The 25,603-nt window shown below is 46.4% G+C and overlaps 6 non-coding genes and 2 pseudogenes across 6 annotated transcripts; 5 read left to right on the top strand and 3 right to left on the bottom strand.

The window, feature by feature from the left end:
- Positions 1-435: 435 nt before the first annotated feature.
- LOC138233416 (5S ribosomal RNA) lies at positions 436-554 on the top strand. The gene has a single exon (XR_011187527.1). It is a non-coding gene; the product is annotated as a 5S ribosomal RNA (ribosomal RNA).
- Positions 555-1,190: 636 nt separating this feature from the next.
- On the bottom strand, positions 1,191-1,354 carry LOC138233434 (U1 spliceosomal RNA). Its single transcript, XR_011187545.1, has one exon. It is a non-coding gene; the product is annotated as a U1 spliceosomal RNA (small nuclear RNA).
- A 1,806-nt stretch (positions 1,355-3,160) lies between these two features.
- Positions 3,161-3,279, top strand: LOC138233417 (5S ribosomal RNA). The gene has a single exon (XR_011187528.1). It is a non-coding gene; the product is annotated as a 5S ribosomal RNA (ribosomal RNA).
- A 636-nt stretch (positions 3,280-3,915) lies between these two features.
- Positions 3,916-4,096, bottom strand: LOC138233345 (U1 spliceosomal RNA; annotated as a pseudogene).
- A 3,765-nt stretch (positions 4,097-7,861) lies between these two features.
- On the top strand, positions 7,862-8,002 carry LOC138233343 (U1 spliceosomal RNA; annotated as a pseudogene).
- A 2,840-nt stretch (positions 8,003-10,842) lies between these two features.
- trnas-gcu (transfer RNA serine (anticodon GCU)) lies at positions 10,843-10,924 on the top strand. Its single transcript has one exon. It is a non-coding gene; the product is annotated as a tRNA-Ser (tRNA).
- A 2,389-nt stretch (positions 10,925-13,313) lies between these two features.
- On the bottom strand, positions 13,314-13,386 carry trnar-acg (transfer RNA arginine (anticodon ACG)). The gene has a single exon. It is a non-coding gene; the product is annotated as a tRNA-Arg (tRNA).
- A 1,605-nt stretch (positions 13,387-14,991) lies between these two features.
- trnas-gcu (transfer RNA serine (anticodon GCU)) lies at positions 14,992-15,073 on the top strand. The gene has a single exon. It is a non-coding gene; the product is annotated as a tRNA-Ser (tRNA).
- Positions 15,074-25,603: the final 10,530 nt, after the last annotated feature.

Below are 25,603 nucleotides of genomic sequence, written 5' to 3'. Positions count from 1 at the left end.
GTGCGCGTTCCGGGTTCCCTCTCGGGGCCCTGCAACACAGCGGAAGGGCAGCGAGAAGGAGCCTCTTGCTCTGACGCCGCAAGGCCACAAGAGGGCGGAGGCGCCGCGCGCCCGGCCGACGTGTTGGACCGGTGCGCTTTACGTGCTGAAATAAACACGCGAAAGCCCCGAAATGTTTCCAGAGTGCTGTGCACTGGAGGTTTTTGTCTGGTGAAGACTTGCCTGGTGCTCCTCCGTGCAGATTGTTTGTCCTCCTCCAGTGCGGGACGAGCCAACACAAGGGAGCGCATTCGCCAACATCCAGGCACGCAATGCGATTTGGAAAGCAGCTCCTTTCCAAAGAGTTGCACACGAACGATCCTTCAGTCCCGCTCGGGGGGCACGGAACCCCCGCCACACACAGCTTCAAGTAGCGAGTCAGGCGCCTGGGCTTTCGCTTACGGCCACACCACCCTGAACACGCCCGATCTCGTCTGATCTCGGAAGCTAAGCAGTGTCGGGCCTGGTTAGTACTTGGATGGGAGACTGCCTGGGAATACCAGGTGCTGTAAGCTTTTGCTCTCCCGGCCAGCAGGGGTCGCCGTTGGTGCCGTAGGCTTTGGGAGGAAAACCTGCAGGATGGAAAGGTGATCTATAGCCTCATCTCTAGAGATGTTTTGTTGCTGTGGCATGTGTGTGACCCATATTCAAAAAAAAAAACCCGTCTGTAAAACGAATATCGAAGCTGCCTCTAAATCTGCAAATGAAGAGGAGTCGATAAACCACTCGTTTTTCGTATAACTAGACATATATTCATTTGTTACCGATTTCATTCATTGAGCACGGATACAATAGAGGTACAGCCATTCACTGTTTGACATGTCTGCACTGGTACAGAACCGAGCAATCAGGAAACGGGTGAAACTATCTTTAGACTCAGCATACAGTACCGAGGCCCCCCATGACCAAATAAAGGCTAACCTCGATAATCAGCCTAAAGAACGCAGACTACAGCAAAACGACTGACTTTGAAAAGGGAATGAACGTCCGGAAGGAGTAGTGGAACAAGCTTGAGATGCTTCTCCGGACCCCTAACTAAAAGCCAGCGAGAACCAGCAGCGGCGTCCACTCCTGTCGAACCGGGATCCTTCCGCAGCCACGCAGCTCGTGGTGTCCTAACCCTCCCGTATCTGATTTTGGACCAAGCACATCAGGGGAGAGCGCGAACGCAGTCCCCCACTACCAGAAATTATGCAGTCGAGATTCCCACATTTGGGGAATTCGCAGGGGTCAGCACAGCCGGAGTGCAATGGCCGAGCCTCGCCCTGGGTGAACCTCCTTCTTGATCAAGGTATCTCCCCTGCCAGGTAAGTATGAGTTAAACAGGCCCCTGCAAGCGGCCCGCACCCACAGCACAAATCGCGCAGCCTAGGCCACCTCCTCACCCCGCACGCCACCGCCTCCTGCTGGGCCCACTCTTTCACACACTCACACGCCACACTAACACTCAAAAGTGTGGGCAAAACGAGGAAACGAGCGCGCCGTTTCCTACACATCTGCAGTCGCCGTTGCGCATTCGCAGCATGTCCCGGGATGCAATTCGGCCTCATTTGCATAACTCCAGACCGGCAGATCGCCACGCAAGCTCCCGACGTGCGCCTGCCACACACCGAACAAACCTTTTCAGCAATTTCCAAAAAACGGGCCTGCTCGCCTGCCCACAAGGCTCCGTCTCTTACCTGCTCTCCAGAGCCTGCTGCCTTCTGTGCTTTTCTCTCGGCACCGCTGCAGTGCACACAACTCCTGCAGCGGGAGGGGGGGAGAAAGTTCCCGCGCTCCGCCGCAGGGAAGGCTCGCTCCGTGCGCACACGTCCTTTCGATGCCAGTCCAACAAGTGCTCCGCATTAGCTGCGTCGGGGCTCCGGCGTGTCGCACCTCACCTCACCTCGCACTGCCCCCTCCTTGAATGTCTGCCGCTGGGCATGCCCCGCTCTCCTCCGCCTTATCTTATCGCGTGTGAGCACCGACAATGGCCACAATGCCGGGGAATGGCACCTGTAAAGTGTTAATTGGGGCACAGGAACAGCCCGTCTCGTCTCCGGGGGGCCGGCTTCAGAGACAATACAGCAAACACAGCGGGGTGGGGGAAGAAGACGACACCACACATGCGGGTACATTCAGCTCCGGCGGGAACGAGACATTTGTCGGTCTTTTCAAGTGCCGAGAGCCGAGCAATCCTTCACTTGTATCGGTTCTCCCCGGTGACTAGATCTGGCCCTGCGACTCTCGACTGGGCTCACCCCCGGGGCAGCCCAGGAGGTGTGAGCCTGGCCGGCACCCGGATGGGAGATTCCACCCCGGAAAAGCTCCGGTTGCTGCTGCTCCTGCAAGAGGTGTGACTGGGACCAGTAGGGAGCGCTCACCCTGCGGGCTGTGTGGCTCTCTTACGCCCCAGCCTCCTGATGGCGACACTCTGCTGCACAAACAGGCGCCGTCCTTCGGGGGAGGCGTCAAACCGAGGTCCCGACCCTCCTTGGCCATTAGGAAACCCCAGGGCGTCTCTCAAAAAGAGACGCCGGGGGTGTCCCTCTGGTGTTAGTGCTCCCCTTTACCCATCAGTCGGGGTCTCCTCCTAATCCCCGTCTCACCTGTAACAATCAATGACGAGGCCCCCCTGTCCGTGAGATTTAGTACTCGCGCAAGAGACCGGGGGCAGAGCGCGAACGCGGTCCCCCGCCCCCCACAAAGTGCGCGCTCCGGGTTCCCTCTCGGGGCCCTGCAACACAGCGGAAGGGCAGCGAGAAGGAGCCTCTTGCTCTGACGCCGCAAGGCCACAAGAGGGCGGAGGCGCCGCGCGCCCGGCCGACGTGTTGGACCGGTGCGCTTTACGTGCTGAAATAAACACGCGAAAGCCCCGAAATGTTTCCAGAGTGCTGTGCACTGGAGGTTTTTGTCTGGTGAAGACTTGCCTGGTGCTCCTCGTGCAGATTGTTTGTCCTCCTCCAGCGCGGGACGAGCCAACACAAGGGAGCGCATTCGCCAACATCCAGGCACGCAATGCGATTTGGAAAGCAGCTCCTTTCCAAAGAGTTGCACACGAACGATCCTTCAGTCCCGCTCGGGGGGCACGGAACCCCCGCCACACACAGCTTCAAGTAGCGAGTCAGGCGCCAGGGGTTTCGCTTACGGCCACACCACCCTGAACATGCCCGATCTCGTCTGATCTCGGAAGCTAAGCAGCGTCGGGCCTGGTTAGTACTTGGATGGGAGACTGCCTGGGAATACCAGGTGCTGTAAGCTTTTGCTCTCCCGGCCAGCAGGGGTCGCCGTTGGTGCCGTAGGCTTTGGGAGGAAAACCTGCAGGATGGAAAGGTGATCTATAGCCTCATCTCTAGAGATGTTTTGTTGCTGTGGCATGTGTGTGACCCATATTCAAAAAAAAAAACCCGTCTGTAAAACGAATATCGAAGCTGCCTCTAAATCTGCAAATGAAGATGAGTCGATAAACCACTCGTTTTTCGTATAACTAGACATATATTCATTTGTTACCGATTTCATTCATTGAGCATGGATACAATAGAGGTACAGCCATTCACTGTTTGACATGTCTGCACTGGTACAGAACCCAGCAATCAGAAAACGGGTGAAACTGTCTTTAGACTCAGCATACAGTACCGAGGCCCCCCATGACCAAATAAAGGCTAACCTCGATAATCAGCCTAAAGAACGCAGACTACAGCAAAACGACTGACTTTGAAAAGGGAATGAACGTCCGGAAGGAGTAGTGGAACTAGCTTGAGATGCTTCTCCGGACCCCTAACTAAAAGCCAGCGAGAACCAGCAGCGGCGTCCACTCCTGTCGAACCGGGATCCTTCCGCAGCCACGCAGCTCGTGGTGTCCTAACCCTCCCGTATCTGATTTTGGACCAAGCACATCAGGGGAGAGCGCGAACCCAGTCCCCCACTACCAGAAATTATGCAGTCGAGATTCCCACATTTGGGGAATTCACAGGGGTCAGCACAGCCGGAGTGCAAAAATGACTCTGTTTTCTCCCCGAGCGAGGAGGAAGGAGAGCATGGCGATGGGGACAGCTGGAACCCCTCCACCCCTCCCTCTACCCCCTTCCTTGAAATGGACTCCGTGAACGCTTTTACTGCTGCCACCCTGATGAAGGCTCATTCAGAGGATGGCTGGCAGGAAATTGGTAAGAAGAAAAAGAAGAAGGTAACAGGTGAGACCGAAGAGAAATGTGTTTTGTAAAGACTGGTTCCACTTTCTTATGTAATATGGCTCTAAACATAATTTCTCTTAACACCAGAGGTATCAATGACAGAGTGAAATGCCAGTCTGTCTTTGATTACCTCCAGCAGAGAGAGGGAGATGTGTTGATGTTGCAGGAGTGTGCTTTAGCCTATCAAGAGAGGTATAAAAGCTTTGAAGATAGGTGGGATAAAGGGCCTTCTGTTTGGTCAGGGGACAATAACAACAGAGCCTCTGGCGTGGCCATTCTTTTCAAAGGATGGGCTTTCAAATTGAAAAGTATTCAGAGGGTCATAGATGGCAGGTTGCTGTGTGTGGATGTGGAATGGGGGACCGTTAACCTGCGGCTAATCAATGTGTATTGTCCTACTGACGTGGGAGGAAGGGTGGAGCTACTCAAGGCACTCTCTCCCCTATTGTTAAGTAGCACAGACGTGATAGTGGGAGGGGATTTTAATTGTATCTTAGAGCACACAGACAGGCAGTCTAGCTCTCCGATAAAATTGGATTCCAGCTCACTGGCCCTGCAAAACTTAGTTCAAGACTTTAAACTCTCAGACACATATAGATGTATATATCCCACAACAGCAGGATATACATGGTCAGGGAGGAATAGCAGCTCCAGAATTGACTATTGCTTTGTCTCAGAGAGAGTGAAAGTTGTTGGGGTCACTCTTCAGCCTGTCTTCTTCTCAGATCATCAGGCTTTAGGGTGTAGAGTGGAACTCCAGGGCGGGACTGTCTTTGGCCCAGGCCTCTGGAAACTCAACACAAAGCTGCTAGAGAACGAGGGGGTAGTATCCCGCTACAAGGAGAAACTATCACAGTGGCTGTCCTTGCAGTGTCTGTACGGGTCAGTAGGAGAGTGGTGGGAGGAGGTGAAGGTGAGGACAAAGGCCTTTTTCATGGCTGAGGGAAGGAAGGCTGCTGCCAGACGGAGAGGAGTGCTAGCCAGGAAACAGAGGCAGCTGCAGCGTCTCTACACGATGCTGCACAGTGGCTTCGATGTGCTCGAGGATATCACCCTTTTAAAAAAGGACATCCGGAGCATAGCCGAAGAAAGTAGTCGAGGAGTGCTGTTAAGAAGCAGAGTGCAGTTCTTGGAAGAAAATGAGAAGTGTACTCGCTTCTTTTTCAGGAAAGTGGTAGGCTCCAAGTCTGTCATGGAAAGTGTAGTTGATGAGGAGGGACGAGAGAGAACAGAGCCGAGTGCTATCCTCTCCTGCACCGAGGCCTTCTACTCAAGACTGTACAGCTCTACAGAGGTAAAGGATGAAGAAATTCATTTTTTTACCTCAAAGCTAGAAAACGTTTTGAGTGAAGAAGATAGGGAAGTACTTGAGAGCGATTTGACAGTAGAAGAGCTGAGACAGGCTATGGAGAGCTTACAGAAGGGGAAAACTCCGGGTGCTGACGGGCTCCCTAAAGAATTTTATTGCACCTTTTGGGATCTGCTTCAGGATCCGCTACTGCTCCTATTCGAGGAAAGCTATAAGACAGAATTGCTGCCTGACTCCTTAAGAGAAGGCACTATCTCTCTCTTGTTTAAGAAAGGAGCAAAGAATGACATAAAGAACAGGAGACCCCTCAGCCTCTTAGGCGTGGACACTAAGATCCTGCGCCTACAAAATGTAGTGGCCTCACTGGTAGGGAAAGAACAGACTTGTGGGATAGCAGGACGCCTGATGAGCGACAACCTGGCCTTGTTGAGGGATGTTTGTCTGTACTCAGAGGATCGCTCCCTCCCTCTGTGCATTTTAGGTGTAGACCTAGAAAAGGCCTTTGACCGCCTAAACCGGCAGTACTTAACATCGGTACTTGAGCACATGAATTTTGGCCCCATCATGAGAAAGTGGATTAACCTGCTGTACACAGGTAGCAACAGCAGAGTAATGGTTAATGGCAATAGATCACGCCCCTTTGAAGTCTGTTCAGAGGTGAGGCAGGCCTGCCCATTATCCCCCTTGTTATTCGTTTTGGCTATGGAGCCCTTAGCCTGTGCCTTGCGCCAGGATCAGGCCATTAATCGGATACCAGTGCCTGGAAGTGGGGGAGGAGAGGTAAAGACATCTCTATACATGGATGACGTCACCCTGCTCCTCTCTGACAATGCCTCAATTAGCAGAGCTCTGCAGTGCTGTGATCGTTTCTCTTTGGCTTCATCCGCAAAAATTAACAAATCTAAGAGTGAGATTTTTTATCAGAACTGGAGGGAGCCAAAAGAAGGACATGATCTCAGGCTGCAAGAGAAGAGAATTAAGGTCCTGGGGGTGTATTTTGGAGAAGAGATGGGAACAGTAAATTGGCAGAACAAATTGCCAATCTTAAACAAAAAACTGATGCAATGGAAGGACCGAGACCTCACCATGACAGGGAAGGTGCTGGTCATCAAAGCCGAGCTCTTGCCTGTCTTGAATTTTCTGGCTTCTACCTTCCCAATCCCACACCGTGTTGCAGCGGTGCTGAGGAGATTGATGTTTCAATTTCTATGGGGTGGGAAGCAGGAAAGACTCAGAAGGGAAATAATGTACAGGCCGCTACCCTCAGGGGGGAAGTCTGTCCCAGATATTGCTACGAAGCTGCTGTGCATTTTCCTGGCCTCTGTGCTGAGAGGCTTTGCAACAGCACCTGCAGCGCGTACCTGGACTTATTTTTCCAGGCTCTGGGTAGGTAGGGAGGAGTTCAGAGTGTGGGGTGTCAGACCCAAGCTGGACGTCCCACTCTCTGACACATGCCCTGCAATTTATGGGACAGTTAAAAGTTTTCTAAGATCTCACCCAATTGGCCATATTCCCCTCCGAGATGTCAGCGTCCAAAAACTGGAAGATTTCGTTGCACCCCAGAACAATAGGCAGACCCCTGTGGGCATTTTAACATCAGCCCAAACAAGGAAGGTGTGGAGACACACATCCTCTAAATTTCTGTGCAACATTAACAGAGATTTAGCCTGGAGTGTCTTCCACCAGTGCTTACCGGTACGAACTTTCTTGTACCGTAGGGGCCTCACCCCCAGCCCTCGCTGCGTTAGGGTGGGCTGCGGCGAGGAGGAGACTGTGACCCATCTCCTGTGGTCCTGTTTTTTTGCTAAGGCCTTCTGGGCACAGTTTGAAGATTGGTTGCAGGCTCTCTTGCCCCAATTTACCCTGACCGCTGCTTTCGTCATATACGGCATCTCTCCTGTCAAACTTCCTCCCGACGTGTTTGACAGGATCTGGGCCGTGGTGAACAGTGGGAAAGACGCCCTGTGGAGAGTGAGGAACATGGGGCTGTTCAAAGGCATCGAGGTCCCAGTCAAGGCAGCAGGTAGCCTGGCCCTGTTCATCACCCGAGAGAACTATTACCTCAGAGATCTGTGGAGAGAAGGGAGGGAGGAAGCAGAAAATCTGTGGGAAATAGAGAGCATAGGTCAATATCTCAAGAAACTGTGAAAAACATTATCATGTTTAAGTAAAGAATGTGATTTGCACCAGAAAAAAAGAAAATTGTTGCTATGTAACTGTTACCGTGTCAAAATGTAATGAGATGTGATCATATATACTGTTTTAAGTATGTATATTAATGTAAAGCTTTCTGATTTGTGATGTCCTGTATTTTTTTGTGAAAAGAAAATAAAGTTCTTAAAAATCGAAATCGAATCGGTTCACCCAGGGCGAGGCTCGGCCGTTGCACTCCGGCTGTGCTGACCCCTGCGAATTCCCCAAATGTGGGAATCTTGACTGCATAATTTCTGGTAGTGGGGGACTGCGTTCGTGCTCTCCCCTGATGTGCTTGGTCCAAAATCAGATACGGGAGGGTTAGGACACCACGAACTGCGTGGCTGCGGAAGGATCCCGGTTCGAAAGGAGTCGACGCCGCTGCTGGTTCTCGGTGGCTTTTAGTTAGGGGTCCGGAGAAGCATCTCAAGCTAGTTCCACTACTCCTTCCGGACGTTCATTCCCTTTTCAAAGTCAGTCGTTTTGCTGTAGTCTGCGTTCTTTAGGCTGATTATCGAGGTTAGCCTTTATTTGGTCATGGGTGGCCTCGGTACTGTATGCTGAGTCTAAAGACAGTTTCACCCCTTTTTTTAATTGCTAGGTTCTGTAGGTTCTGTACCAGACATGTCAAACAGTGAATTGCTGTACCTCTATTGTACCCGTGCTCAATGAATGAAATCAGTAACAAATGAATATATGTCTAGTTATACGAAAAACAAGTGGTATATCGACTCATCTTCATTTGCAGATTTAGAGGCAGCTTCGATATTTTTTTTTTAATATGGGTCACACACATGCCACAGCAACAAAACATCTCTAGAGATGAGGCTATAGATCACCTTTCCATCCTGCAGGTTTTCCTCCCAAAGCCTACGGCACCAACGTATGCTATTGCAGACACCAACGTTGCCTAGATAGAAAACCGAAATAGCCGTGGGTTTGCTTGCTGGTCTGAAGGATCTCTCTTCGAATCTCTATCATTTGTCAATGGAAGTAAAAGGCACTGCAATCTCATACATTCAGAATCAAACCCGCAGCTGTTGTTCGACTTTATTTCTTGACTAATTACATCTGAGTGTCGCATGAGCAGTTACATAAACTTGTCTGGTATATTTGAACACAAATGCCGTTCTTCAATTAAAACTAACAGTACATTGTCAGGGACATTCAGTTCTATACAAACAAGAGACAGACAAGAGAATATTTCTACCGTTCATGTGGACTACGTGTTGACTTACTGATCGGAATAATTGAAAAGTTCAGGCTCATAGCCGATGCAGTGCGTGCTAATTAGAACAGCAACGCTGAGCTCTCAGCACCGTACTGAGGCCAGGTGTTTTTCTAAAGCTGTCAGGTGCAGTTCATTTACATGAAGAAAATCTCTTACTGGGTACGATTACAATGCAGTAAGTAGCACAGACTAATTAGGGAGTAGACCGATGCGTTTAAAAACGACCCGAGCCAGACAAGAGTCGAACCTGCAATCTCCTGATCTGTAGTCAGACACATTATCCATTGCACCACTGTAACCCAGTGAGATCAGCACTGCAACTAGTAAAATATTACCCCCGGTCCATTCTTTTCCAAAAGTGAGAAACACCTGTTTTCTACATTTTGTCTGTTTTAAAACCATATCTCTTTAAACCAAACCAAGAGTCTGTCTTTTGCACTGATATTCTGATTCATTTCGATTTCAAAGAAAAAAAAAACATTATCTTCCAAAGCATCATAAAATTGTCCCTTCTTCCAGACTCTACTTCTCTCTTGTAGTAGTACAGCAGACCTTTCCAGGTGAGCAGGTCACAGAGTCCGAAATGAGCTTCCTCCATCAAGCAAAGTACCTGAACATTACTCTGTCTTCATAAAAGTGCCCCTGTAATAAAGAAATTAAATCCGAAATCAAGAGGGCAGTTGCCTACTGAAGTTCAAGAAGTCATCAATTTTAACCTAGCAACACATTAAAGGCTGCATCTATACAAGTACGATTCTAGAAATGCTCACCAGATTACGTTTTAAGAAGGAACTGCGCCTCAGGTTCCGCCGAGATCTTAACTCGGATGGCAGGATTCAGAGTCCGGAGTGCGGACTGATGGCGCACGGAGGGTCCACATACTGTGGATCCCTCAGTGATCTTCCGCGTGTTCAAACAGCCAGCGTGTGACTCCCCTGTCCCCGTGACCTCATTGCTCTGCTCTCGCCTCTGTGCAGCCGAGCCCGACTCATGGTAAAGTGGAAAAAAATATGCCCTCAACGTGAGATTGACTCTGGAGTGAGGATAGACGTTACCTTTTTATCGTTGAACAGGATGTATGTGATGTGGCGACTAGGTTCAATTTTGTATCCTCTTTAAAAGATTAAGGACTGGGGTGAGCGTGATTTACCACCCTTTCAGCTAAGAACCCGACGTGCGCACCGTTTAAGCTGCATAGACTCGGTCGTTTAACTCTTCTCCATTAGAAGGGTTAAGGTTAAAGAAAAAAACATTGCTGACTTCTTTTTTTTTTTGCCAGCCACGAGTGCTGATTAGCAAGGTTTGTATTTCATGTTTTGCAAGTTGCATCCATTATAAGAAAAACAAGTTGTTCAAGACAGGAAATGAATGCTTGCATTTAATTAAGTCTAGCCGTAGGCGGTTGTCCATAATGACCAGTTCTGTTCGAGAAGACAGAACAAAAAAGGCACCGCTGGGATTCGGAGCCAGGGTCTCCTGTGTACTAGACAGGCACCTTAAGCAACTAAGCCACGGCGCCCCAGGAGAGCTGTCCTTTGACAGCCACTTGGACACACCACTCAGACACATCTGCATTCGGTGTGTGCTCCGCCTGCTCGCTGAGCAAGTTGCCACCTTTACATATAATAGCAACATCAACACCAAGAGAAAGGGTGACAAATGGCTTTTATCTGGAACTTTTCATGTCCAAGGAGCTCAATGTGCTTTCTGTGTACAACAGGGCCACTGAACTCCACACTGGCCACTGAACCACAGCAGTGGCTTGCTGGCTTGACATCTCCCAAGGAAAATGTTGAAATCGCATGTGGAACAGGAAAATGACCCTCGAGTACGGGGGAAAAAAAAGAAAAAGATCATCTGGAGCGCGCCAACCCATGTCCGGACAGCGCAGCTCCCTCGACGAGGTGGCCGAGTGGTTAAGGCGATGGACTGCTAATCCATTGTGCTCTGCACGCATGGGTTCGAATCCCATTCTCGTCGCGCTCCATGTCTGACACGTGCGCCCGTTCGGCGTTGGCCCTCCTGTCGCTTGCTCCGGTTCTAGAGCCGTGCATTTTCTAGCGGTGGCTGAACATGGTATAGTAGGCTAACGTCGGTATCGAGCAGTAACAGTAACGGTATTTACGTGTCGCTGCTGCCAAGTGGCTCTGGGTTGAGACCGCGTTTTCACTTACTTGCAACGCAAACGGAGAAAGCGATTTTTGACAGTCTCTCGAGAGACCGCGCTAGGTGTTTAGGGATAGACTTTGTCAGTTCCCCCTGGGATGGTGGCCTCTCAAATAGTTTGTGATTCCTTATACAGTAGAAGCCTGCTTCGTGGCTTAAATCCAAGCTAAGGAAACGAGTTAGAGGTCTGATGCAGAACTGCGAATTCAATGAAGGGGAACACTACAGTACATTGCACTGTATGTGTGAGGAAAGCTGCCCCCTTCAGTCCCTTGTCGACCGAACAGAGGACTGTAAAGGATACCGCCAAGAAACTTAAGGATGCTGGTTGGAATCCAGCTCCAAAGAAGCCCCTTTGGGTGTTATGTCATCAAAAAGTAAGAACAGCGAATCTCCCTTTGATCAAAAGCGCAACAGAGCTGTTTTCCGTGGAGCAGGTTTCAGACCCGTAGACCTGTTTTATTTGTAGGGCAGGGCGCATTCCCAAACGCGAATCTCCTGTTTTAGAAATGCTTTGGGCGGCGTGAAGTGAAAATAAGAAGTGGGCTCCAGATGCACATGGAAGCAATCAAGTGTTTCATCCGAGCTGTTTCAAAGACTGCCCAAGAGCTTTCCTTTCACAGAGGCGCAACGATTAATGATGGGGGTGCACCCTTCAATGCGCCTTACGACTCTAGGGAGTGATTGAGACGATTCGTAGCGTGTGCTCATTTCTCTCTATTCCCCGTGTTGCAGTGGTAGGATGACGTAAATTACTGCTTCGACACGTAACGGCATTATAATCACGTGCAGGAGCTGAGGGCTTTAGTTTTGTTTCGTTTTCCATGGCGTTCGTAAGCGCGCAAATCAAAGGCAAGTCCTGCGTCTAACACGAACGTAAATGCTTTTGAAAGTGCAGTGTGGTGCAGCTTGTAAAATCCTTGTCCACATTTGTGGTTTGTTGATGTTTGTTCTGTCTGCCAAAGTTGCATTTTGACATCCGGACGGGGGGACTTTATCATTTGAACGTGAAGCCAGCCTTAAACCCTCTGAGGCGTGTCTGTCTGCCGGCACGTATCTTGTGAAAGGTATTTTTTTTTTAACGGAGAGCAACTTTAAAAAGGTATCCGCAGCCACCTCGCAGTCCGTGTTTGATTATAGGAGGAATGCGGCGGCGGCGGGCTCGCTTTTGTCGTGGTCGAGTGGTTAAGGCGATGGGCTCGAAATGCGTTGGGGCTTCCCCGCGCAGGTTCGAAACCTGCCGACTCCGGCGTCTGCCGCACGTCGCCTTGTGCCTGCGCGGCAGAGGCGAAGTGCCGCTTCTCCTTTCCTGGTACTATAACAACGCTAAATCGCTTGGCCCCGCTGCCATGGACATCAATTCTTCAGATAACCACACACTTTGCCTTCGCACCTCTGGTGCTCTGCTTATGCCTTTGAAAACCTAATGAATAAAGCTGAAAGAACCGACACGATATGTAGGTGCTCCTAAAGCACGCAGTAAAGAACTGTTAACAGCAAGGGTTTCAGTGGGTTAACTGAGGAGAAGGCGTGATCGCTAATTGTTGACTTTTTATTTGGTGTTAGAAACACTCTTACTGTGCATGACGTGCAACAAATGTAGCCACAGAAATTGCATCACGCTTTCATGTATGCTATTGCAGACACCAACGTTGCCTAGATAGAAAACCGAAATAGCCGTGGGTTTGCTTGCTGGTCTGAAGGATCTCTCTTCGAATCTCTGTCATTTGTCAATGGAAGTAAAAGGCGCTGCAATCTCATACGTTCAGAATCAAACCCGCAGCTGTTGTTCGACTTTATTTCTTGACTAATTACAACTGAGTGTCGCATGAGCAGTTACATAAACTTGTCTGGTATATTTGAACACAAGTGCCGTTCTTCAATTAAAACTAACAGTACATTGTCAGGGACATTCAGTTCTATACAAACAAGAGACAGACAAGAGAATATTTCTACCGTTCATGTGGACTACGTGTTGACTTACTGATCGGAATAATTGAAAAGTTCGGGCTCATAGCCGATGCAGTGCGTGCTAATTAGAACAGCAACGCTGAGCTCTCAGCACCGTACTGAGCCCAGGTGTTTTTCTAAAGCTGTCAGGTGCAGTTCATTTACATGAAGGAAATCTCTTACTGGGTACGATTACAATGCAGTAAGTAGCACAGACTACTTAGGGAGTAGCCCGATGCGTTTAAAAACGACCCGAGCCAGGCAGGAGTCGAACCTGCAATCTCCTGATCCGTAGTCAGACGCGTTATCCATTGCGCCACTGGCCCCGGTGTGACACTGCAGGACTGTAACCCAGTGAGATCAGTACTGCAACTAGTAAACTATTACCCCCGGTCCATTCTTTACCAAAAGTGAGAAACACCTGTTTTCTACATTTTGTCTGTTTTAAAACCATATCTTCTGTCTTTTGCACTGATATTCTGATTCATTTCGATTTCAAAGAAAAAAAAAACATTATCTTCCAAAGCATCATAAAATTGTCCCTTCTTCCAGACTCTACTTCTCTCTTGTAGTAGTACAGCAGACCTTTCCAGGTGAGCAGGTCACAGAGTCCGAAATGAGCTTCCTCCATCAAGCAAAGTACCTGAACATTACTCTGTCTTCATAAAAGTGCCCCTGTAATAAAGAAATTAAATCCGAAATCAAGAGGGCAGTTGCCTACTGAAGTTCAAGAAGTCATCAATTTTAACCTAGCAACACATTAAAGGCTGCATCTATACAAGTACGATTCTAGAAATGCTCACCAGATTACGTTTTAAGAAGGAACTGCGCCTCAGGTTCCGCCGAGATCTTAACTCGGATGGCAGGATTCAGAGTCCGGAGTGCGGACTGATGGCGCACGGAGGGTCCACATACTGTGGATCCCTCAGTGATCTTCCGCGTGTTCAAACAGCCAGCGTGTGACTCCCCTGTCCCCGTGACCTCATTGCTCTGCTCTCGCCTCTGTGCAGCCGAGCCCGACTCATGGTAAAGTGGAAAAAAATATGCCCTCAACGTGAGATTGACTCTGGAGTGAGGATAGACGTTACCTTTTTATCGTTGAACAGGATGTATGTGATGTGGCGACTAGGTTCAATTTTGTATCCTCTTTAAAAGATTAAGGACTGGGGTGAGCGTGATTTACCACCCTTTCAGCTAAGAACCCGACGTGCGCACCGTTTAAGCTGCATAGACTCGGTCGTTTAACTCTTCTCCATTAGAAGGGTTAAGGTTAAAGAAAAAAACATTGCTGACTTCTTTTTTTTTTTGCCAGCCACGAGTGCTGATTAGCAAGGTTTGTATTTCATGTTTTGCAAGTTGCATCCATTATAAGAAAAACAAGTTGTTCAAGACAGGAAATGAATGCTTGCATTTAATTAAGTCTAGCCGTAGGCGGTTGTCCATAATGACCAGTTCTGTTCGAGAAGACAGAACAAAAAAGGCACCGCTGGGATTCGGCACCAGGGTCTCCTGTTTACTAGACAGGCACCTTAAGCAACTAAGCCAGGGCGCCCCAGGAGAGCTGTCCTTTGACAGCCACTTGGACACACTACTCAGACACATCTGCATTCGGTGTGTGCTCCGCCTGCTCGCTGAGCAAGTTGCCACCTTTACATATAATAGCAACATCAACACCAAGAGAAAGGGTGACAAATGGCTTTTATCTGGAACTTTTCATGTCCAAGGAGCTCAATGTGCTTTCTGTGTACAACAGGGCCACTGAACTCCACGCTGGCCACTGAACCACAGCAGTGGCTTGCTGGCTTGACATCTCCCAAGGAAAATGTTGAAATCGCATGTGGAACAGGAAAATGACCCTCGAGTACGGGGGAAAAAAAAGAAAAAGATCATCTGGAGCGCGCCAACCCATGTCCGGACAGCGCAGCTCCCTCGACGAGGTGGCCGAGTGGTTAAGGCGATGGACTGCTAATCCATTGTGCTCTGCACGCATGGGTTCGAATCCCATTCTCATCGCGCTCCATGTCTGACACGTGCGCCCGTTCGGCGTTGGCCCTCCTGTCGCTTGCTCCGGTTCTAGAGCCGTGCATTTTCTAGCGGTGGCTGAACATGGTATAGTAGGCTAACGTCGGTATCGAGCAGTAACAGTAACGGTATTTACGTGTCGCTGCTGCCAAGTGGCTCTGGGTTGAGACCGCGTTTTCACTTACTTGCAACGCAAACGGAGAAAGCGATTTTTGACAGTCTCTCGAGAGACCGCGCTAGGTGTTTAGGGATAGACTTTGTCAGTTCCCCCTGGGATGGTGGCCTCTCAAATAGTTTGTGATTCCTTATACAGTAGAAGCCTGCTTCGTGGCTTAAATCCAAGCTAAGGAAACGAGTTAGAGGTCTGATGCAGAACTGCGAATTCAATGAAGGGGAACACTACAGTACATTGCACTGTATGTGTGAGGAAAGCTGCCCCCTTCAGTCCCTTGTCGACCGAACAGAGGACTGTAAAGGATACCGCCAAGAAACTTAAGGATGCTGGTTGGAATCCAGCTCCAAAGAAGCCCCTTTGGGTGTTATGTCATCAAAAAGTAAGAACAGCGAATCTCCCTTTGATCAAAAGCGCAACAGAGCTGTTTTCCGTGGAGCAGGTTTCAGACCCGTAGACCTGTTTTATTTGTAGGGCAGGGCGCATTCCCAAACGCGAATCTCCTGTTTTAGAAATGCTTTGGGCGGCGTGAAGTGAAAATAAGAAGTGGGCTCCAGATGCACATGGAAGCAATCAAGTGTTTCATCCGAGCTGTTTCAAAGACTGCCCAAGAGCTTTCCTTTCACAGAGGCGCAACGATTAATGATGGGGGTGCACCCTTCAATGCGCCTTACGACTCTAGGGAGTGATTGAGACGATTCGTAGCGTGTGCTCATTTCTCTCTATTCCCCGTGTTGCAGTGGTAGGATGACGTAAATTACTGCTTCGACACGTAACGGCATTATAATCACGTGCAGGAGCTGAGGGCTTTAGTTTTGTTTCGTTTTCCATGGCGTTCGTAAGCGCGCAAATCAAAGGCAAGTCCTGCGTCTAACACGAACGTAAATGCTTTTGAAAGTGCAGTGTGGTGCAGCTTGTAAAATCCTTGTCCACATTTGTGGTTTGTTGATGTTTGTTCTGTCTGCCAAAGTTGCATTTTGACATCCGGACGGGGGGACTTTATCATTTGAACGTGAAGCCAGCCTTAAACCCTCTGAGGCGTGTCTGTCTGCCGGCACGTATCTTGTGAAAGGTATTTTTTTTTTAACGGAGAGCAACTTTAAAAAGGTATCCGCAGCCACCTCGCAGTCCGTGTTTGATTATAGGAGGAATGCGGCGGCGGCGGGCTCGCTTTTGTCGTGGTCGAGTGGTTAAGGCGATGGGCTCGAAATGCGTTGGGGCTTCCCCGCGCAGGTTCGAAACCTGCCGACTCCGGCGTCTGCCGCACGTCGCCTTGTGCCTGCGCGGCAGAGGCGAAGTGCCGCTTCTCCTTTCCTGGTACTATAACAACGCTAAATCGCTTGGCCCCGCTGCCATGGACATCAATTCTTCAGATAACCACACACTTTGCCTTCGCACCTCTGGTGCTCTGCTTATGCCTTTGAAAACCTAATGAATAAAGCTGAAAGAACCGACACAATATGTAGGTGCTCGTAAAGCACGCAGTAAAGAACTGTTAACAGCAAGGGTTTCAGTGGGTTAACTGAGGAGAAGGCGTGATCGCTAATTGTTGACTTTGTATTTGGTGTTAGAAACACTCTTACTGCGCATGACGTGCAACAAATGTAGCCACAGAAATTGCATCACGCTTTCATGTATGCTATTGCAGACACCAACGTTGCCTAGATAGAAAACCGAAATAGCCGTGGGTTTGCTTGCTGGTCTGAAGGATCTCTCTTCGAATCTCTGTCATTTGTCAATGGAAGTAAAAGGCGCTGCAATCTCATACGTTCAGAATCAAACGCGCAGCTGTTGTTCGACTTTATTTCTTGACTAATTACAACTGAGTGTTGCATGAGCAGTTACGTAAACTTGTCTGGTATATTTGAACACAGATGCCGTTCTTCAATTAAAACTAACAGTACATTGTCAGGGACATTCAGTTCTATAAAAACAACCCAGTGGGCATTGATTCATCGAATATACGTATATTTACGGCGAAATTACGTCTATACGTATATATACGTCGCCTAGACGTATAATCAACGTCGAATTGCAACCGTAAAATCGACGACATGAATAAACGCATATATAACGTCGAAAACACATCTAACACAGTGCCTGAGGCTTTTTATTGTAAATTACGAAGTAAATTATTTTGGCAGTAATTAATTTACACGTGTATAATACATATAGTAAATATAATAAATTAATTACTGCCAAAATAATTTACTTTGTGCACCGTGCAGAGTGCCGTATACTCCTAGTTGCGGCACACACGATACATACAGTAAAAAGCCTCAAGCACTGTGTTAGATGTGGTTTCGACGTTATATAATAATAATAATAATAATAAACTTTATTTTATATAGCGCCTTTAAAGGTGGCTTCTCAAAGCGCTTTACAGGATGACAATAACAATAAATAAAAAGACTACAACAATAAATAAGAAAATTTCACAAGACAGGACACAATTATAATTACAACAATACAACAATAACAATAGAGGAGACCGTGGAAGATGGTATTAAGAAGAGCAGAGGGGTGAAGAATGGAACCAGTTAAGTAAAGGCTTTTCTGAAAAGGAGGGTTTTGAGTCTGGATTTGAAGGAGTTTAGAGAAGGTGACTCTCTAATATCCTTGGGCAAGGAGTTCCAGAGCTTGGGGGCATAGCAGGAGAAGGCCCTGTCGCCCATACAATGTAGACGGGCTTGGGGGACAGTAAGGAGGGCAGAATTTGAAGAGCGGAGGTTGCGAGGTGGGGAGTAGGGCGATAAAAGTTCAGACAGGTATTGAGGTGCCAAGCCATGTAAAGCCTTGTAGGTGAGCATGAGGATTTTAAAGTCTACGCGGAATTTGATCGGAAGCCAGTGCAAGGACTCCAGGATAGGAGTAATGTGAACACTTGCACTAGATCTGGTCAGGATTCTGGCTGCTGAATTTTGGACATACTGCAGCTTGTTCAGAGTAGATTTAGATACCCCAGGGAGCAGAGCATTGCAGTAGTCAATTCGAGAGAATACAAATATGTTGATCAGCTTTTCAGCCACAGTTAATGATAGCATAGGGCGTAGTCTTGCGATATTTCTAAGGTGAAAAAAAGATGTTTTGACAGTATGCTGTACATGTGGGTCGAATGTTAAGCCAGAATCGAATATAACCCCAAGGTTTTTCAATTTTGATTGGAGCTCAAGTACAGAGCCATCTACAGACAGGGTTACAGGACTGGCTTTACGAAGTTGATGGGGGGTACCAATAAGCATGACTTCAGTCTTGTCACAGTTAAGATGAAGGAAGTTTTGAGTCATCCAAATTTTTATGTCAGAGATGCAATTAGATAGAATAGAGACAGCCACATCAGTGTCGGGTTTGGTATGGATGTATATTTGAGTATCGTCAGCGTAAAAATGAAAGCTGAGGCCATGTGATCTTAAAAGCTGACCAAGTGGGAACATGTAAATGCTGAAGAGCAAGGGGCCCAGTATTGAGCCCTGAGGGACACCAGACTTGACAAGACCAATTTCAGACCTGTACCCATTGAGAGAGACAAAGTGACAGCGATCAGTGAGGTAAGACTTAAACCATTTGAGGGCAGTGTCAGAGACTCCAAACACAGTCTCTGAATATATGCGTTTATTCATGTCGTCGATTTTACGGTTGCAATTCGACGTTGATTATACGTCGAGGCGATGTATATATACGTATAGACGTAATTTCGCCGTAAATATACGTATATTCGACGAATCAATGCCCACAGCTTGGCATACAAGGGTTTTGCTGAGGGGGTCTTGCCACCTGCCTGAAAAAAAACAGTAAAATGTTTGAGTGCCTATAGAGTTTCTATTTTTATTTTCTTGACAAAAGTTGATACCATTTCCTGGACACCCCGTCCCTCATCAGTGCGCGGTGCCCGGGGAAAAATCTGTAGGGGGGCGTCTGAAATTCTGAGGGGGGAGTGATATTTCGGTTGAAACGGAGCTGTACGGTGCAGCTACCCAAATGAAATCTCGCAGCTATGCCATTGATTAGTGCTTCATGATAGAAGATAACGACTAGCAATCTGGTATTTGCGATGAAGTTCAGTTTCACATTTTTCGTCACTCTCACGGTTTGTATTGCCTGGAGCGAAAAGTACCATAAGCGTTCATTTTTGCAGCTACATGGACGTTCTGAATCGTTAAGAAAAAAATGTTGTAAAACCAACAGAAAGCACAGACTGCTATAACTAGTCCTAGTTATATAACGATTTTAAGTATAATGATAAACTACTGCAAGGAATCGGTCCACCTGAGCAAACAGGATCGTAATGTTGACACTCAATAACGACACTGATATGTGCAGTTCCTGGACGGATAGCCCTCCTGCCCATCAAACAGACTGAGTGACTGTTCGTGTCATTTAGTGTTGTCTGACCATTGACAAAGTACAACTATTTTTTTAGGGCGCAAATTAAGTTAGGTAAATCTTTTTGCCCAAAACTGAAGGGGCGACATTCCCCCCTCCCCCCATGATGCCAGGCCTGTCCCCATCCTATTCCATAATGTCATTATATATAATACCATACAACAGTGACCGATCCTTACTAACTGCATGCGTTAAAATTGCACATCAGCTCATAGCAGGGGGCACATAGCCGCGATGTATTATCAATGTTAAATTTCAACCATAACATCGACAACATTAATAAACGCATACGTTGAGAAAATATCGAACCCAGCATATTTTCCGGTTATATACCACAATGCATTGCTAGTATTCGTTGGTCACCATTTTGGACACGTTTTTCAAACGTAGAAGTATATCTGCAAATATCTCAGCAATCCTCTTTTGACGAGTAAGTATGAACAATAATAATACTATCTGAATACATACAGATCTTTCTTAATATTATTTTGATTAAAATAGTACGTGAATAAGCAAAAAAATGGCACATAAAATAGTGTGAATGGGGAAGATGACACAAAATCGTTTTGCCGTTTCTCTTATTCTTATTCTATGTTGTACTTTCAAACTTTGGGTAATTAGGACAGACTTTATTGCTCAACTGCTATGATGCAAGCCAAATTTTATACATTTATTTCAGCTTTGAGCTTAGTAAACCGTTCATTTTTTAGATTATACTAAAGAAGATATTAATCATCATTTATTTGGGAAGTAATATTATATAATTTTCTCCTAGCTGCGGTGCTGAAGTCCCACCCTACATCAACAGAAAAAGAAATAAAGGAGCACGCAATGTGTTACTTGAAGAATGCATATGCAAGGCAGGGGGCCAGGAGATCTGGACTCTGAAAATAATAGGTTTTTGGTTCTAACTGTTAGGACAATTAGACAGGGTTTGCAAATAGTGGACAAAAATCGTCTTAACTTCCATTGTAATATTTTTTTTCTTGGAAATATAGAAGTTGTACATTTTAAAATGTATATTTGAATCAAAATGTGGTTTTGAGTTAGTGTGTTAATGTAATTAGTTTTGTGTTTGTCATTACTATACTGTATATTGCCATGTTACCAGAATTTGTAGCTGAAGTTTAAGACTAGTTGTGTTTTTTATGATTATTGCCCATATGTTGATTGTTGATTGATTGTATACAATGTATAATTTGAAATACGTATGTTTCAGGTGTGAATGTGTATTTTCAGAATAAATTTCTAAACCTAATCATTGGCTTGGTTTACTTGTTTCTACACCTATAAAATCTATCTTTGATGTATAATAGACCTCTACCCATATACGTATAATAGACCTCTAATGTTATCCGTATAATAGACCTCTAACCATATACGTATAATAGACGTCTAAAGTTATCCGTATAATAGACCTCTAACCATATACGTATAATAGACGTCTAAAGTTATACGTATAATAGACCTCTAACCATATACGTATAATAGTCCTCTAAAGTTATCCGTATAATAGACCTCTAAAGTTATCCGGAACTCCAACCATATATGTATTATAGTCCTCTAAATTTATCCGTATAATAGAACTCCAACCATTTATGTATAATGAACGTCTAAACATAGACGTATAATTGACGTATAACTTTAGACGTATATTAGAATTTCATTCTAGACGAATTGTAGACCACATTTAGACGTCTAAGGTATACGTTTAATAGACGTATATTATACGTCTTTTGCCCACTGGGAAGAGACAGACAAGAGAATATTTCTACCTTTCATGTGGACTACGTGTTGACTTACTGATCGGAATAATTGAAAAGTTCGGGTCATAGCCGATACAGTGCGTGCTAATTAGAACAACAGCAACGCTGAGCTCTCAGCACCGTACTGAGCCCAGGTGTTTTTCTAAAGCTGTCAGGTGCAGTTCATTTACAGTACGCCCCGTGTCTCAACGGTAGGACGGAGTCAAATACTGCCTCGACAGGCAACAGCATTATAATAAACCGCAGGACTTGAGGGCTGTTGTCTTTGAATGTTCCAAGGCATTCGTAAGAGCGTAGGTCAAGGGCCATTCGTGCATCTCCTGTAACTCGAGTAAAAATGCTATTCAAAGTGCAGTGACTGAAATCGTCCTCCACATCTCTCCGTTGTTGATTTCTTTCTGTCTAAGAAAGTTCTATTTTCATGTCCGAACGGGGAGACTTTATCATTCCAACTTGAAGCCACCCTTAAGTACTCTGAGGTGTGTGTCTGCTTACACGTATGGCGTAAAAGGTTTCTTAAACGGAGAGCGAACTTGAAAAAGTTGCCGCCGCCGCCTCGCACTCCCTGTTCGATTGTAGCAAGAAGCCAACAGCTGGCGTATTCGCTGTAATCGTGGCCGAGTGGTTAAGGCAACAAACTTGAAATATGTTTGGGTCTCCCTGCGCAGGCTCAAATCCTGCCGACTACGGTGTCCTTTGCATTTGCTCTCGTGCGTGCATGAAAAAGGACCAGCGCTGTTTTGTTTTCGCTGGGACCTTTAACACTCTAAATCGCCTAGACCCACTGCCTTGGAAATCGATTCTTCAGCACCCACGAGTGACGCTTTGCAGCTGGACGCAGATAACGATGCTTTTCTGCAACGAGCTTTCCAGCTGAATTTTCTCGTCAGCTCCATACTGAACCTGTTCTCCATTGCAACATAGCGGAGGCTCGTCACGTCTATAGCAAGGCTGTGTAGGACCGCATACGCCACAGTGACTTGTACACAGACCACATAAAAGGCAAGCAAAATACACGTTTAAAATTCCAAAGACTCACAAGGTCAGAGGAACAGCGATGACCTGAACAGATCTGTTACAGAAGTCTAGGTTGACCTTTTTAGAGCTGTAATTGCATTTTTGTTTAATAGAAGATCAAATCTACTCGCATGTACCAGCACCTTACAGTTTATTGATGTTAATTCTATTTAAGTAATAAGATTGCTAACGATGTTGGACTTTAGCCGGTGTTTTTTAGAACAAATTGCTTACTTTTCTGTAAGGAATACGCAGTACGTGCCTTTGTCAGTCATTGCTCACCATACCTGTAACTTTCTTATCTAACTCACTTCCTCAAATGGTGAAGGTCCACAAACATAAATGAAAAAAACCCTTGTTGTAGATGAGGTGCACAAAAAAGCAGCCCCTGATAGTGTATAACACATTTATACTATTGCAGAGACACATGTAACATATATATATATACTGTATATATATATGAAACAGAAATAGAAACAGAAACAGGAATCGCTTACTCACCTGGAGAATCTCTGTAGGAATATCTAGCATTTATCAATGGAAATAAAAGCTGCTTTAATACAGTGCATGTTCAAACTCAAACCCTCAGCTGCTGTTCTTGTTTGTTTTGGGACAAATTGCAACTGAGCATCGCATGAGCCGTTACGTACCCTTATCTGTTAGGGAATTTCAAGGGAGGAGTTAGGTCAGAATGGGTAGGCTGCAAAACAACAAGTAAAGATTTATTCCAAGATGAAACGTTGTGGCAGTTTTCTTATCTTTTCAGCATGGACTAAACTTTTTCGTGTTCCTTATATGCTATATATGTATATATTAGCACCAATGTCGTTCTTAAAAACTAACATGAAATTGTCAGGGACATTCAGCTATATACAAAGACGAGACAGACAAAGTAATAATTCTGTATTAACGTGGCCTACATATTGACGCAATGATCGAACTAACTGACATGTTCTGATTCAGATCCCCTGCAGTTCATGCCAATTAGAACAATAGCAATGCTGAGTCCTCCCCACCCTACTGAGCACAAATTCAGCTGCTCTCCAGTTCTGTTCTGCGTGTTTTTTCATTGCAATTGAGCTCGGAGCTGGAGATGATCTCCATACAGTTCTGTGTTAACTAGCCCGCACTTGCGTGCTAATTTACGGGTTGTGGCAAATGCTTTTCTATAGTTCATATACATGACGGCAACCTGTTACCGAGGAACCTGAGAGGTTTAAAAGCCTCACGAGCCAGGCAGGACTCAGACCTACAATCTTCTGATCCAAAGTCAGGCGCGTTATGCATTACGCCACTGGCCCATAGAACATGCGCTTGCACTCCACCACAGAGAGCTCTACACTGCTACTAGTAGTACACTTCCCCATCTAAATTTTCACAGCAAGAAACTTGTGTTTCCTACTATTTTTATCAGGTTTAAAATATCATCTCCTTAAAACAGAAAAAGTGTTGTGTCGTGCTGAAATTCCGATTGATTTTGAATTCAAAGAAAAAAGGTTTTCTTCCAAAACACCATGAAATTGTCACATCTTGCAGACAATAGGTGTATTCCATGTTGAAAAGAGAAGAAAGAAAACCATGGAGCCTTTTACAGGTGTGAGGCTTCTTCAGGTGTGAGAAGACCTCACAGCTGAAACGCTGTGTTTCCGTTCTTCTCTTTTTAGCATGCAATAAACCTATTACTTGTTCCTTTGCAGCCGAGGCATGCTGACGTAGCTACCCAGCTGAACATCTTGCAGACTCTACAGTACTTCTCTCCTGTAGAAGTAAAGCAGGGCTTGCTGGGTGAGCTTTTGCTCCGGTAAATTAGGTCAGGTTTCATGTTAAATCACTTCTTCTAAACACAACATTTGCTGGTGCTAGCTTTCCCCATGAAAAGAGACATTTCCCTTACAGTACATGACATATCGTTTTTATTCTATCAATAAGTATAGAAATAAAACAAAAGAAAAAATGGTGTCGCCAAAGAATGCACAGCTCTGTCGCCTTGGGGAGGTGTCAAGGGCATTGAGCTCCTTGGACATGAGAAGTGCCAGATAAATGCCATTTCTCATCATTTCTCTTGGCGTCAGTTCTGCTATTAAATGGGACGGAGGCAACGGGCTCAGAGAGCAGGTTAAGTGCACACCGAACGCAGATGTGTCCAAGTGTCTGTAAAAGCGCGGTGCTCTGCTGGCGCTGTTCCCTAGTGGCTTAAAGTGCCTGCCTAGTAAGCAGGCGATCCTGGGTCTGAATACCAGCGGTGCCTCTCTCCGTGTCTTGTTGTGCCGCATGTCTCATTTCAGACAAACATGTACAGCTTGGTTCAGTTTAATGCAAGAATTCATTTCCTTTCTGGAATAACTTGTTTTTGAAGAAATCCATACAGCTTGTGAAAGATGAAATCCATTCCTTGGTTGTCAGTGGAAAAAGATTGCCGGCTGCAAGAAGCGCAAGTGATTGTTTTCTTTGACCATAAACCTGCAAATGTAGGGCGCACAAAAGACTGTCAGACTCTGTGGTGCTGAAAAGTTGGTGGTTCAAGCCCCTCCAGTATGCGTGTCTCAGTTTTTCCAATGTAAACATCATCACCATCGCTAAAGAAGATGGCGCAGAAGGCTCCACAGCCGAAAAGTTGTGCTTCTTTTCTTCTCTTTTCAGCATGGAGTAAACCTTTGCTTTATCCTTTGCAGCCTAAGCATGCTGACGCAGCTACCTTTCTCTTAACGCGCCTCAATCATTATGCACCAAAACGATCAGCAGAATAAGTCGCCTTTGTGGTGATGTCACTCCTCTGCTTCACAAATGTCCTTAGTGACGGGCCATTTCTTTCTGCCATTTTTCCGGAGCGGTTATTGATTACTCCATCATTTCCCTCTTACTTTCCATCACTAGATTGAAAAAAAAAACAGAAACAGGCTGACAGGACGACAATCAAATTGCAAAAACTCATCAAAGCACTCGATAGAGTATTTGAATCCACAAGTAGCTACGAGCAACTTTGTCCTGGCTTGCATGAAAGTCGGAAAATGTCAAAAAGAAAAAGATGGTGGCTTTTTCATATTTGTTCTTTCATTTTTAGTTCGTTGGCTCTTCTGTCCATTGTCCTCCTGCCTGGCTCTTGACCTGTGACTGTCTGAACGCACACATTAGACTTTCAGGCGGGGGATTTGTCCTGAGCCTCTGTGAAAGACCCACCCACCC

Source organism: Lepisosteus oculatus, unplaced genomic scaffold, assembly GCF_040954835.1.
Source record: "Lepisosteus oculatus isolate fLepOcu1 unplaced genomic scaffold, fLepOcu1.hap2 HAP2_SCAFFOLD_67, whole genome shotgun sequence".
Classification (NCBI taxonomy): Eukaryota; Metazoa; Chordata; class Actinopteri; order Semionotiformes; family Lepisosteidae; genus Lepisosteus; species Lepisosteus oculatus.
The sequence above is the reverse complement of the archived record's forward strand: the minus strand, read 5'-3'. Positions and strand labels throughout refer to the sequence as shown.